Raw genomic sequence first — 14,152 nt, forward strand, 5'->3', positions numbered from 1 at the left:
ACACTTTCTACCTGTATCGACACTGCACTTATATGGTTTGTGTTTCACAATAGTCACACACCATTTTCTGGATTTAAAGTTACTACATTTACCTGTAAATAAAATGACTAATTAGTCAATTAAAATGTTTGAATTTCTTAAAGTGATTCATAGATCAATGGACGCCGTATCACTCCTTATGTTTCATAAGGAATCGATGCTTCAGTATCGTTTGACCCACCAAAGATATTTAGGATATTTTGTATGGATAGCATACTTTGTGATGTGGAACAAAAGCAATACCACATTAACCTTGCTCTACTGAATGTTGTTCTAGTTTGTAAAAGCACAGCCAAATATTGGCACTCATTCTATCGAAGTTAATGTACTTAAAAATGTGTTTTGATTTGTCACTACTGTGCATGAGATACCGTATTAGAATATTATGAGCCAGTACAGAGGCGTAATAACATTTGATCCAATGATGTTCAGTCCTCTGCCGAGGTTGATAACTAGTCCTGAAGACTAATGGGCCGTGTAATAGGCGGTGTCACTTCTGCAATAGCAACACATCTGGTATGGGTCCCACATATTGTACACATAAGCTATAAATCATAGTAAACCATAAATGAAACACACACATACTGCAAGGTTAGAATGAAGCTAGCCTCATAGTTTCATTTTAACTTAATGCTTTGTCAAAGGAACACGGTATTGTTGTTTGCCACAGTAATGTCAGCTTTTTGTGGCTCATTTTCAACAATTGCCAAGTACATTTTGAACTTCCTCCTGCCACAAGAGGCAATTTTTCGTTTGTTATTAGAACATTTATATGAATGATGACCAAAACCTTAGAAATCCATGACACATTCTGCGCCAAGTAGCATTGAACAATTGCAAATGAACTGTTCAGACTGAAATGAAGTAAAACAGGGCTATTCACTCAACTGGCATCCCAGGGGCCAAATCCGATCTGGGAATGACATCATATTGGACCCCCGAGTTCAGTTCAAAACTTGGGAGACCAACTTTTTTGCATCAAATTCCTAAAAACAAGAGTGCTTCTGTTTTACAGAGGAACTTGGACCACCGTAAACACATTGGAATATCTTTGCATTGACATTTTAATATTGTTAGCAAATGTAGAACACTGGGGTCCAAACTTGTGATTTACAAGACTAAAAGGTTATTCAAGGCACCACTTTAAGTCTTCTCCTTTTTTTGCATTTACACATTTTTTATTTATTTTGGTAACATGATTTATTTAACTGAGGTGTTTCTGTAGCTTGTTTACTTCAGATGCAGTCATATTTGCAGACGGTCGTTAAAAACACCACAGCACTCCTGTAACGCTGACAAAATAAAAATATCAAAATCAAATGTCTACTGGAGAGGAAGCTTGTTCTCTGGAATATACGAAATAAGATAATGGTGAAGGGAGAAGTCGGGCCCTCGGTCCTTAGCTTTCTTACCCGCCCAAAAAATTGGATTGAAACCTTTTTTTCACATTCAAACTGATGCAATACCAATTTTGGGTACTTTTGTGTGTGTTTGTCTAAAAGTATTTTCTTTTTTTGAGTCCTACAAAGTACTTATACTGTTAAAGTTGCATTTGTCTAACTCCAGCTGTTTGAGTGTAACACGTGTTGTAGTCGTAGTTTTGATTTGCAAATTTGGAAGTAATATTAACTATGGATTAAATTTATATAGGAATTTTTCGGGTGTTGAAAATGCCACGTAAAATCACTATTACTAATAAATAGCATCCCTACAGCAAATCCAATGTAAATTAGCATCCAGTTAATGCATTTTGAAAAGTGGCGCTTTACTGTAATTTTTAACACTTTCGTCTTGCTTTTTTGGCATAGAATGTTGTAACATTACGTAGAAGCAGTCCAACTGAGTCTGCTCTGAGTGATTGACTGCTTGTTTTCCGGTCAAGTTTGCAACCACACATAGGACATGTGCAACGGAGGTGTCAAATGTGGCGTTTTATTTTACGTGAATCAGTACCTAATAAAAGTACTGAATTCAGTATCTATCCATACCATATTCAATTTTGTCCTTCCATCCCTTCCTAACTTGACCTTACCTTAGGGCGTTCTGTCCTCGAGAGGACATTGATCCCCTCTAAAAGATCAATCCTATACTAAAAAGCAAACACGGCACAACCACTGGCATATTATCAACTGAATCCTTTACCATTGTTACAACTGAATGGAACATGAACAAGTATTGGCTGTCAGAGGTATCACTCAACTGTAACGGTAAACCTTGCTTGCCGCCCCATCAGCAGCTGTTAGACTATTGTAGGGAATCACACCTGAGCCATCTTTCATAAATCATATCTCTAATGGACAATGTGATAAAGAACATTTTACAACAATCATGGATATCTGGTCAGGACACTGTGCTTGTAGGCTGAAATTGGCGGTCGTACTTGACGGCCGCAACCACTTCATGGCTTCACAATAGTTATGGAGTACAAAACTAGACCTTGAGTAATCGCTCGACATACATCGCTGACAATAACAAGTAATAGTCTGCTTTGCCAGTCCAAATGTATTGGCTGTTTTTCGTAGTCTGTCGTTGTCTCTCCTTCGACAAATGAACAAGGTTTTTCAATAAGTAGAATCACAGCTGACCTGGACATTCGAAAGTTCTCTTGCCATTCAGCTGGCACAACACACTCGTTGACAAACGTATCCCACCAGGCTGCCGTTCTTCCAGGTCTTACCCAAAACCGTCGCTCAACCGTCTATGTTGCCGTCTGAGATGTGTTGTACCCGAAATAGCTGGAATCGCGCGTTTGCTTTTCTTAGGGTATTCTTAGAAAATATTACTTGGATCCTACCCCACCCTCTCAGACCATCTTCTAGTTTTTGAGCATAAACCGATGAAAGGCGAAATGCCTTCTTTGACAACCAACAGTCCAGTAGCGATTGGTTCATTGCCTTAAGATTGCACTCTCAAAGCAGGATTAGGCGTAATATACCAAATTTCTACCAAATAATTTTCTGTGAAATGTTTTAATGCACATTTTCAAAAAATGCTGGTAAAACCATTTGCAAACTGAGAACTACCGCATTTTTCGGATTATAAATTGCTCCGGAATATACGTCGCATCGGTCAAAAATGCATAATAAAGAAGGAAAAAAACATATATACGCCCCATTGGAGTATAAGTCGCATTTTTTGGGGAAATGTATTTCCCGGCTGGCCTGGGGACGCCTCGGGATCTCCCGGAAAGAGCTAGATGAAGTGGCTGGGGAGAGGGAAGTCTGGGTTTCCCTGCTTCGGCTGCTGCCCCCACGACCCGACCTCGAATGAGCGGAAGAAGATGGATGGATGGATGGAAAATCCAACAACAAGAATAGAAATTTGAAAGGCAATTTAAAATAAATAAAGAATAGTGAACAACAGGCTAAATAATACGTTATATGAGGCATAAATAACCAACTGAGAAGGTGCCTGGTATGTTAACCTAACATATTATGGTAAGAGTCATTTAAATAACTATAACATATAGAACATGCTATACGTTTACCAAACAATCTGTCAGTCCTAATCGATAAATCCCATGAAATCTTCTTCCTCGATATCGCTTCTAAACAACTCTGCCAACTCCAAAGGTATGCACCGCTTCCTCTTGTCCTTTTCTGCTGCATATTTCACTACGTCCAGCTTGTAATCTGTAGTACATGATTTTGTTCAGCCCTTCTCATTGAAATTATCCGTTTTAATAGCTACGGCAGTGGCATATAGCAGTTAGCATTCCATTACCCACAATGCACTTCTGCCGTGACTCTCCCCCGCCGAATTCCTATTGGTTGACGTGTGTGTGTCTGTGAGACGATTGCTGACATTTTCTCCGTCTCTTCCGCGAATTAGATAAATAATATTATTTGATATTTTCCGTTAATGTGTTAACAATTTCACACATAAGTCGCTCCGCAGTATATGTCGCACCCCCGGCCAAACTATGAAAAAAACTGCGACTTGTAATCCGAAAATACGGTAAGTATGCAACATTCTCGATGCTTGAGTTTTGTCAGTGTTTGTGATCAAATGTTGTTGGAAAGAATGACTTGACATTAACCCCCTTAGTAGAAGACTTCCTGGATTAGCTACCTTTGATGCAGCCCCGCCCCCTTTTGTGTCCCACCTGCCATCACACTGTCTTCTCATGTTCACAGCGATAACATTATTGCTCCTCCGACCTCTGACAACAGATCGATCTTCTGCAGCGAGGGATCGTTTACCTTCAGGTACAGCCACACTGTCAGCGATGCGTCCTTTGCAGCAGCACGACAATATCTGCGATCGAGAAAAGTGACATCAGGGATGAACATTTGAACCTGTATCTCCAATTTGTCATCAACTGTTCTTTAAGTCCCAAGCAAAAGTGTGAATGTGCACGCTCATCAGGGCCATAACGGTCGTGGGTTTGTGTTATTGCACATTCAGCAATTCATCATGCTTTTATTACACTATTGACACATGTCCACCAGAGGACAACATGCAGAACAGTTCAAGAAATCATTACATTGGTTCTGGTTTGGAACGCACATCAACACATTACCAAGACTTATCACATAGCATCCAGCAGCGATATTCAACAAAATTGGTTTGGGGGCCACAAGCAGGACTTTTCCCTTCACTATATGTCCTATTTTGTATATTCTGGAGCAGTGGTTCTCAAATGTGGTACTTGAAGGGGTATGTGAGATTTTCTTAAGATATTCTAAAAATATCAACAATTCAAAAATCCTTTCTAAATATATTTATTGAAAATTACTTCAACAAAATATGAATGTAAGTTCATAAACTGGGAAAATAAATACAACAATGCAATATTCAGTATTGACAGCTAGATTTTTTTGTGGACATGTACCATAAATATTGATGTTAAAGATTTCTATTTTTGTGAAGAAATGTTTAGAATGAAGTTTATGAATCCAGATGGATCTCTATTACAATCCCCAAAGAGGGCACTTTAAATTGATGATTACTTCTATGTGTAGAAATCTTTATTTATAATTGAATCACTTCTTTATTTTTCAACAAGTTGTTAGTTATTTTTATATCTTTTTTTCCAAATAGTTCTAGAAAGACCGCTACAAATGAGCAATATTTTGCACTGTTATACAATTTAATAAATCAGAAACTGATGACATAGTGCTGTATTTTTCTTCTTTATCTCTTTTTTTCCAACCAAAAATGCTTTGCTCTGATTAGGAGGTACTTGAATTAAGAAAATGTTCACAGGGGGTACATCACTGAAAAAAGATTGAGAACCACTGTTCTGGGGAACAAGTGTCCTGTTCAGTAAATATTCGACTTTTTCCGAGTCAATGTTTTTAGGGATATTAAACAAAAAAGGTAGTTAAACATCTTCTCTATGACAGCGCGCTGATGTTTTTAAGAACCTGCTGCAAAAACTTTTTTGGACAGAACTGACGGGGCCACCAGTTTAATGGCCCAAATGATGAAAAAGGGAGGACCCTAAAATGAAGCATTGAGGAACACTATTATTATAACTAAAGCATGTTGAACAAATGACTACTGATAGCTAATGCATGCTACAGCAAAACCTTAGTTACTTAAAACATGGAAAAATGTATAACTGCAAAAAAGGAGAGGACTTAAAGGACTGCTTTGAGGAACACCTTATGTATTATGTGGTATCTTTTATTTTTTGAACGGAACTCGGGCCGATATGGTGTTGGATTTGGCCCCAAGGCCACCAGTTTGGAGCTAAATTATAATTATTATTATAGATTTATTTAGTTATGTTTTTAGGGCTCCTTATTTTGCTGCTCAAGTATGCAGTAACATATTGTCATTTACGGGTTTTAGATGTGATGGCACACAGGATAGATGTTTAGACAATTAGATAAGTGAGCACTGTAGCAGCCTTCTAAGCAATGTACCTTTGTGGTGCGCAGGCATCCTTGTTTTTTTAACAGGTTTTGAAAAAAATCGATTCACATCGGAATCGGTGTTCTTATTTATTCTGATTCTAAATCAATTGAACCTATGGAAGAATTTATTTAAAAATTACTATTGTTTTTTGAGAATCAATTTTTAAAAATAAATTTTTCCAGCCATCTCAGCCCTTACTCATGGCACGTATACGTCAGCAGCAAAGAGGAGCTTTTATTACATGCAACCTGTTGGTTATACCAAATAATATATTGCAAGAATCTGTTTGAATCGTGAAACGATTTTGAATCGAACTGCTACCCCAAGAATCAGATTTTTCAACTAATTCAATGGTAACGATGTCCGGGTCCAGCGTGTTATTATTACTAACACTTAACCGCATAAGATGATGTTGACATACAGCAGGTGTTTTCATTGAGGGCCACATCGTAGTAATAGCTGCCCTCTGTAGTTATATTAATACTAAGGTGTTATCGCCTCATAATAATATTACAAAATTACCTATGCATTGGATAATGTTTTTCAAATACAAATTAGTGGATAACTTCCTTTGAAATCATAGAAGGATAAGCCTCAGGCAGATATTTAAGAATGTATTTATATTTTAACAAAACAAATGTTTGGAATGTATGTTATATTTGTTGCATCAGATATAATTGAAGGTAAAACACAAACAATCGTGCGCACCAAAAAGACAGAGGAATATCAGTGATTCCCAAAGCCCAAAAAAAGTCTGCGGGCTATAGAGCGTTTTCCGTTCGGGCTCCAGTACTCTGGAATGCCCTCCCGGTAACAGTTCGAGATGCCACCTCAGTAGAAGCATTTAAGTCTCACCTTAAAACTCATTTGTATACTCTAGCCTTTAAATAGACTCCCTTTTTAGACCAGTTGATCTGCTGTTTCTTTTTTTTTTTTTTTTTTTTTTTTTTTTTTTATTTTTTTATTAAATCAACACAAAAACACACAAAATACACTTTCCATCAGTGCATCAACCCCCCAAAGAAAACCCCTCCCTCCCCCATTCACACCCAGCCACACCCACTCACACAAAAAAGGGTTATTTCTATCTGCTACCAAAATGCTGGTTCCCACAACATATATAACACAGTCTGCAAGGGACATAGTCCCTGAAACACACATGATTGTGTGTGTCGCCGGTCCACTAACACTATCATTGATTACTATTTTTTATCTAATTGTTTTATATGATTTTACTTTCTTTTTTATCAAAAAAAAATGTCATTGTTTTCCTTTTTTTTTAATCTCATTTTATTTTATTAAAAAAAAATTAAAAAAAATAACCTTATCTTCATCAGACCAGGTTGTTAATGGAATTAGACTTGTCTAAAAGGTTTTTAAAACCAGGTCCAGTCCAGACAATGTCAAAGTGGGCCTCAGCAACACACACCCTCATCCATGTGCAACAACAAAAATTAGGGAAACAACAGATTGCATATAAGTTATAAACAAAATTACATTTTCATAAAAAGCATTTGTGTATAGTCCATATTATGTCCAAGTCAGATTCAACACACACCTTCATTTTGTACACTCAAAAAAAGGGAACACAACAACAGATAGCATATATGTTGCTGTTGTTGCATATCTATAAACATTATTACATTTTCATAATAAGCCTTTAAGGATTTCCCATCTTTTTTCATGTTTTTTGGCATCATTATCGTTGTCAATCATGTATCTTTCTATAGTTAAAAAATACTGAATAAATGTTTTAAAGAAAGTAATACTAAGTGAATATCTATTTTTGGCCTTAAAAATAAACCTTTTACCAAGTACTATAATTAAATTAACTAAGTCATGCTTGTCAATAAACTCTCCTAAAATAACAGAAACTATATCAAGCTTCATAAACAAACCAATCCTTGAACACGTTTTTTCAACTTCCACCCAAAAGGAAGACACAATATGACAATACCAAAACAAATGCAGGGTGGATTCAGATTCCTGACAGCAAAAGCGGCAATCATCTGACTCAGTCATATTCCATAGTTTTAACATTTTCCCCGTTGGTAAGAAGTTATAAATAATTTTAATTTGAAAATAACGGTTTTGCACATCGATAGTAGTTTTGTAGATTAGTTTGAATATGGCATCCCACGGCAACGGGCAGTCAAAAAAGTCCTCCCATTTTCCATATGTGTTATATGGGACAGCCTTCAAAGATTTCTTTATTAAATAAAAATTATATATTTTTTTATTAATTTTAGTTCCTTTTTGCCAACTAGAATTTCTTATTAGAGGTTTACAAACTAGTAATTTAGTAGTTCCATAATTAATTATTTGTTTCCATCTTTTCCTAATTACTCCAGTTAGTTGATTAAAAGAAAAGCTTGAACAAGCATCACCATACATAGTTCTAAATTCATCATACTTCATAATTTTACCATTCTCATTGATCATATCATTGACAAAAATTATTCCTCTTTCAAACATATTTTTCCAAAAGAAAGGCTTTCCATCTATTAAAATATTAGAGTTCATCCATATTATCTGCTGCAAAATATCATCTCTTTTTTTTGGCACATGAAATTGAAAACACCACCATGAGTGGATTGTTTCCTTTATGAACCCCTCCATGTTTCCCAGCAGATTCTCTACATAAGAATAATGGGAGGGGATCACTTGTAAAAAAGGATACAATTTTCTTTGATACATTACATGTTTTCTGTCCAACAGGACACTTGTGTACCACTCAGTATTTAAGTACATCTTTGGAACAATTGATGCTTTTAAAAAGAGACACATAGCTTCGAGGTTGAGAAGTTTTAGGCCCCCATATTCATACTCATTGTACAAAACCTTTCTTTTAATCTTTTCTGGTTTGCCGTCCCAGACAAAATCAAAGACCCTCCGTTCATAAACCTTAAAGAAGTTTTGTGATGGAGCTGGTAATGACAAAAACAAAAAAATAAACTGAGGAATAATTAACGAGTTGACAATAGATATTTTACCATATAAGGTTAAGGATTTCCCTTTCCATAGTTGCATAATTTTGTCCAGCTTTCTTAGTCGATTATCATAATTTACTGAGCATAGATCTTCCAGATTCTCTGGTACAACAACACCAAGTATGTTAACAGGTCCATCTGTCCACAAAACAGGCACTTTGCATTCCATTCGGAAGGATGTTCCCTTTAGATTTCCGATCCTTAAAATTTTACATTTATCATAATTAAGCTTAAGCCCAGATTGCTGTGAAAATATATCCAAAAGATCAAGGAGGTTCCGCAAACAATGAGGATTGGGGCTGATAAAGAAGCTTGTATCGTCTGCATACATTGTTATTTTACTTTCAATATTATTATTGCAGAGCCCTTCAATATTTCGATTCAATCTAACTTTAATCGCCAATATTTCCATAGCAATAATAAATAGGTATGGAGACAAAGGGCACCCTTGTTTTAGACCTCTTAATAGAGGTATTGTCCCAGAGATGTATCCATTATTGATAATTTTACAGTTAGTTTTATTATATAGTGTCTTGATCCAATGTAATAGAGAGTTGCCAAAATTGAAAAAAACTAAGCTTTTACAAATAAAATCTAAGCTAATTTTGTCAAAAGCCTTCTCCAGGTCGGCTACAAAAATTAAGCCTCTTTTATTCTCCATATTATAATTTTCAATAATTTCTAATAACTGTCTAATATTATTTCCTATGTTTCTTCCTTGTAGGAAACCTGATTGATCTTGGTGAATAATATTTGACAAAACAGACTTAAGTCGTGTAGCCAAACATTTTGCCAGTATTTTAGCATCATAACATTGAAGTGTTATTGGTCTCCAATTTTTAAGATAAACTGGGTCTTTATACTGACCATTTATTTCCTGTTTCAACAATAAAGAAATAATACCTTCTGTTTGAGTGTTAGACAAATAACCTATTTTATATGAGTAATTAAAACTAGAAAGCAATGGTTTCTTAATCTCTTCATAAAATACTTGATCTGCTGTTTCTTTTCTTTTTCTTCTATGTCCCACTCTCCCCTGTGGAGGGGGTCCGGTCCGATCCGGTGGCCATGTACTGCTTGCCTGTGTATCGGCTGGGGACATCTCTGCGCTGCTGATCCGCCTCCGCTTGGGATGGTTTCCTGCTGGCTCCGCTGTGAACGGGACTCTCGCTGCTGTGTTGGATCCGCTTTGGACTGGACTCTCGCGACTGTGTTGGATCCATTGTGGATTGAACTTTCACAGTATCATGTTAGACCCGCTCGACATCCATTGCTTTCCTCCTCTCTAAGGTTCTCATAGTCATTATTGTCACCGACGTCCCACTGGGTCATTATTGTCACCGATGTCCCACTGGGTGTGAGTTTTCCTTGCCCTTATGTGGGCCTACCGAGGATGTCGTGGTGGTTTGTGCAGCCCTTTGAGACACTAGTGATTTAGGGCTATATAAGTAAACATTGATTGATTGATTGATATTCAGTGTTCCGCCCGACTTCAAGCTGCTCACTGGGACTCTGTGACCTTGCCGTTTGAAAATAAATGTGAAATAGAGGAGGTAGTAAACGAGTGGAACGAAGGTGAATCACATCAAATATTAACTATTTACCTTGTTATATGTTTTAAAAGTAGTCAGTGTAGTAATTCCTTTCAACCCGAGTGAACCGAATGCTAACACTCAAAGGCTAAAATGTGATGTCTTCATGTTGTCTGTGTGAGATAAACACTGACATGTATTCTTTACATATTGTTATTTACAGCTGAAATGGACCATAAGGAATCATCTGACCCTCATGAATTCATTACTTACTGAGGGGACGACTTTCTGACTGTCAGACTCTGTGGACAAAAATTCGGTACACTTTTATTTATTTATTTATTTATTTAAATTATTATTTGTTATATACTTACATTTAAGTAAAATAAATCTGACCAATTTTTTTTTTGTTTATTTTAGGGCTGTCAGGGAATTGTTTTTAATCAGATTGATAACACTCTATTTTTTTGCTAGAATAAATCAAATTTGCGAAATAATATCCCCCAATTGTTCAGTAAAAATGCAATCTAGTAGTTAGAACAGGGGTCGGGAACCTTCTTGGCTGAGAGAGCCATACAAGCCAAATATTTGAAAAAGTATTCCGTGAGAGCCATACAACTATTTTTTTCTTTAACACTGAATACAACTATATGCGTGGATTTTAAAGAAAGACCAACATTTTTAGAGTATAATAAGTCTCTTATTCTTTTTAATAACATTTTATTCTGAGGCTAGCCAAAAATAAATAAAATACTTCTTACCATTACTGCGACTTTTTGAACAGGGGCGGTAGAAACCGGATGGATGGATGAAAATGCATGAGAATGTTTTATATTTTGAACATTATTTTTGATACTGTGATTACCAGCGGATTTATTCATTATTTATCGTGTTAAGCAATGTCAGCTAAAATTGATCCGAGAGCCAGGTGCAGTCACCAAAAGAGCCACATCTGGCTCTAGAACCATAGGTACCCTACCCCTGAGTTAGAATGTCATTCAGGAAAGTTTTTTTAAAGTATTTTACTGAACTGTGAGTCATTGATTTGCTCAAAACGTGGTGAAAATTTTTACAGTCAAAATTAAGTACACATTTTGAAAGTCTTTACAGTTGGCAATAATCTTGCAAACAAGGTAGAGTTACGAATCGATAATGTATCAAACGCACTCCTAAACAACTTAACATAAAGGCCTACTGAAACCCACTACTACCCACCACGGCCTTTTTGGTTTACTAAATTGCAATTTTAAATTTCCCGGAAGTTTCTTCTTGAAAACGTCGCGTAATGATGACGTATACGTGTGACGTCACGGACTGTTAGGACATATGAGCGCTGCACACACACACAGCTAAAAGTTGTCTGCTTTAACGGCATAATTACACAGTATTTTGGATATCTGTGTTGCTGAATCATTTGCAATTTGTTCAATAAATATTGGAGAAGTCAAAGTAGAAAGGTGGAGTTGGGAAGCTTTAGCCTTTAGCCACACAAACACACGGTGATTCCTTATTTAAAATTCCCGGAGGTGAAACTTTACTATGGATCAGAGCGGTCAAGCGAACATGGATCCCGACCGAATGTCAACCAGCAGGTTTCGGTGAGAAAATTGTGGTAAAAAGTCACTTCTTACCGGAGATCAGCTGAGCTTGTGCCGTCCATAATTCTGCCGTCGACTCCCCTGAGACATTGGCGTCAAGACACCCGTGGACACACCCCTCCGACTATCAGGTACTATTTAACTCACTAAAACACTAGCAACACAATAGAAAGACAAGGGATTTCCCAGAATTATCCTAGTAAATGTGTCTAAAAACATCTGAATCCGTCCCAATGCAATCACGTTTTTTTTTTTCCAGTCCGTCGCTATCAATATCCTCAAACACAAATCTTTCACCCTCGCTCACATTAATGGGGAATTTGTCGTTTTCTCGGTCCGAATAGCTATTTTTGTTGGAGGCTCCCATTAAAAACAATGTGAATATGTGAGGAGCCATCAACATGTGACGTCATCGTCTGCGACTTCCGGTAAAGGCAGGGCTTTTCTGTTAGCGGCCGAAAGTTGCGAACTTTATCGTGGATGTTCTCTACTAAATCCTTTCAGCAAAAATATGGCAATATCGCGAAATGATCAAGTATGACACATAGAATGGACCTGCTATCCCCGTTTAAATAAGAAAATATAATTTCAGTAGGCCTATAATGCAACATTTACTCTTCTTTAGTTGAAACAATTGTTGAAAGAAGCAAGCTTGTTTACCTCTTCAGATGACAATACAGCCCTTTTTTTTTTGTACAGGCCGTTGTGATTAAAGTTAAAGTTAAAGTAGCAAAGATTTTAAAACACACACGAGGTGTGGTGAAATTATTCTCTGCATTTGACCCATCACCCTTGATCACCCCCTGGGAGGGGAGGGGAGCAGTGAGCAGCAGCGGTGGCTGCGCCCGGGAAACATTTTTGGTGATTCAACCCCCAATTGTTACTTACAAATGTCCAACGTTCTCCAGGAAGCAAAATAAATGCACATTTAGTCTGTAGTTGCAAGTTGATGCTTTTGTTTGTGTAGTACAGTTGGTTTATCCTTGCTGAAATTGTGCATCTTCATCGTCGCTGCATACCAACAAGTTACCTTAGGTTTATCCAAAGTTCTATTTTGAAGCAAAATGGGCCGCCCCTGCTCGCAATCACAAGCCGTGTAACAAATGCGCGCGCCATCTGGGCTAAGGCTTAACCTGGAAATAATTAATTTTCAGTCATATTTGATAACGCGATAATTTATTTTTATTAACCACATACCTTTATTAACCACATACCTTTAACGTGTTAACATTGACAGCCCTAGTTTATTTTCATGGTGTCACTGTAGAAATATGCTGTACCACACCTCCATACGTCATCAGACTGATTTGTATAAAATACTCTGAACTGCTAAATGCGGCAGACACACAAACCACATAAAAACCTTTACAGGAACTTTTACAAACCCCGTTTCCATATGAGTTGGGAAATTGTGTTGGATGTAAATATAAACAGAATACATTGATTTGCAAATCCTTTTCAACCCATATTCAATTGAATGCACTACAAAGACAAGATATTTGATGTTCAAACTCATAAACTTTATTTTTTTTTCTTGCAAATAATAATTAACTTAGAATTTCATGGCTGCAACATGTGCCAAAGTACTTGGGAAAGGGCATGTTCACCACTGTGTTACATCACCTTTTCTTTTAACAACACTCAATAAACGTTTGGGAACTGAGGAAACTAATTGTTGAAGCTTTGAAAGTAGAATTCTTTCCCATTGTTGTTTTATGTAGAGCTTCAGTCGTTCAAAAGTCCGGGGTCTCCGCTCTTGTATTTTACGCTTCATAATGCGCCACACATTTTCCATGGGAGACAGGTCTGGACTACAGGTGGGCCAGGAAAGTACCCGGACTCTTTTTTTTTTTACGAAACCACGCTGTTGTAACACATTCTGAATGTGGTTTGGCATTGTCTTGCTATACTAAGCAGGGGCGTCCATGAAAAAGACGGCGCTTAGATGGCAGCATATGTTGTTCCAAAACCTGTATGTACCTTTGCATAATGGGGCCTTCACAGATGTGTAAGTTACCCATGCCTTGGGTACTAATGCACCCCCAAACCATCACAGATGCTGGCTTTTGAACTTTGCGTCGACAACAGTGTGGATGGTTTGCTTCCCCTCTGGTCTGGATAACACAAT

This window comes from Nerophis ophidion, linkage group LG17 (genome assembly GCF_033978795.1).
Source record: "Nerophis ophidion isolate RoL-2023_Sa linkage group LG17, RoL_Noph_v1.0, whole genome shotgun sequence".
In the NCBI taxonomy this organism is placed as follows: Eukaryota; Metazoa; Chordata; class Actinopteri; order Syngnathiformes; family Syngnathidae; genus Nerophis; species Nerophis ophidion.